Consider the following 1,330-nt stretch of genomic DNA (forward strand, 5'->3'; position numbering starts at 1 on the left):
TATTCTGCATTTCAGGTTTTTAAAATAATGCTGCTGCAACCCTGCCTCAACTCCACCCCCAGTGTTAAATTGTGGTCTTCAGGTCTGGCTGTAGTGCCAGGCCTTTTAAAAGAAAAGAATCCCATAGAAACAGGCTCAGGTTACTAGGTGTGATGAGGTTGGCAGGTCCCATCAGGATGAGGTTTCTGTGCCACAGGGAGATCCCTGTCTCCTTCCATTATGACTGTCATTTGGATGTTATTAGGCTGCTTACAAAACACTTTTAAGTGTGAGCAACATCATGCCTGCATTTACAATTAGGAGCCAGGCAGGAAAAGTTCTTTGCTGTAGGTCTACAAACTAGAAGCATATTTGGGGGGCAACTTGAAAATATTAAAATCCAAAATGTGAATGCCCTTTGATCCAGCAGTTCTACTTCTAAAAATGTACCTAACCCACCAACCTAGGAATGGATTAATAAGCTGTGGTATATGTATTCAGCTATTACAAGAGATGGAGACTTGACATCTTTTGTATTAACCAGGATGGAGTTGGAACACATTCTTCTTAGTAAAGCATCACGAGAATGGAGAAGCAAGAATCCAATGTACTCAGTTCAAATATGAAGGCAGTAGATGAGCTAATATAAGGTGGGGAGTGGGGAGTGGAATGAGGAAGTGGGGTGAGGGGAAGAAGGAAGGGGATAAGGGGTCACAATATATGACATACCTTTTAGGGGCAGGACACAGTTGTAAGAGGGACTTTACTTAACAAATGTAATTAATCGGTGTAACCTAATTCTCTGTATCCTCAATGAATCCCCCAAAATAAAAATAAAATAAGATAAAAATGTACCTTATACTTGTGCAAATATAGATGTAAAAGGCTCTTTATGACTGTGTTATTTATACAGGGAAAAAGTAGGGTATTACCAGGCTCATCAATAGAACATTGTGTGGCTTTAAAAAGAATAAGGTCTGAAGCTTTACGCAGTGACAGTTATCATAGCCAATGAAGTTAATCCAAGGCATGATTATTGCTAATTGAAAACATTTTCCAATACCCTGGCCATGATAACTTGAAATATAATTGGCAGTGGCAATTTTTGACAGTCTCTACAAAGAATGAATTTAAAAAAAGAAAAAAGAGTAAGGTATCAACATAGTATATTACTAAAAAAGAAAAGGAAATTATGGGAGGTGATTTAATGTACTCCTATTTCAAATATACATATATCTTTTGAATGTATTTTAAAAATAATTATATCTGTTTTTAAGTCTGAAAGACTACCTTAACTGCCATCAGCATTATCTTGGGGTGACAACATGGGGTTAGGAGTTGGGGAGACCAT

General features: G+C 37.5%; 1 non-coding gene across 1 annotated transcript; it reads left to right on the forward strand.

The window, feature by feature from the left end:
* Positions 1 to 960: 960 nt before the first annotated feature.
* LOC128586850 (U4 spliceosomal RNA) lies at positions 961 to 1,103 on the forward strand. The gene has a single exon (XR_008380313.1). It is a non-coding gene; the product is annotated as a U4 spliceosomal RNA (small nuclear RNA).
* The last annotated feature ends 227 nt before the right edge of the window (positions 1,104 to 1,330 follow it).

This window comes from Nycticebus coucang, chromosome 5, assembly GCF_027406575.1.
Source record: "Nycticebus coucang isolate mNycCou1 chromosome 5, mNycCou1.pri, whole genome shotgun sequence".
NCBI classification, from domain to species: Eukaryota; Metazoa; Chordata; class Mammalia; order Primates; family Lorisidae; genus Nycticebus; species Nycticebus coucang.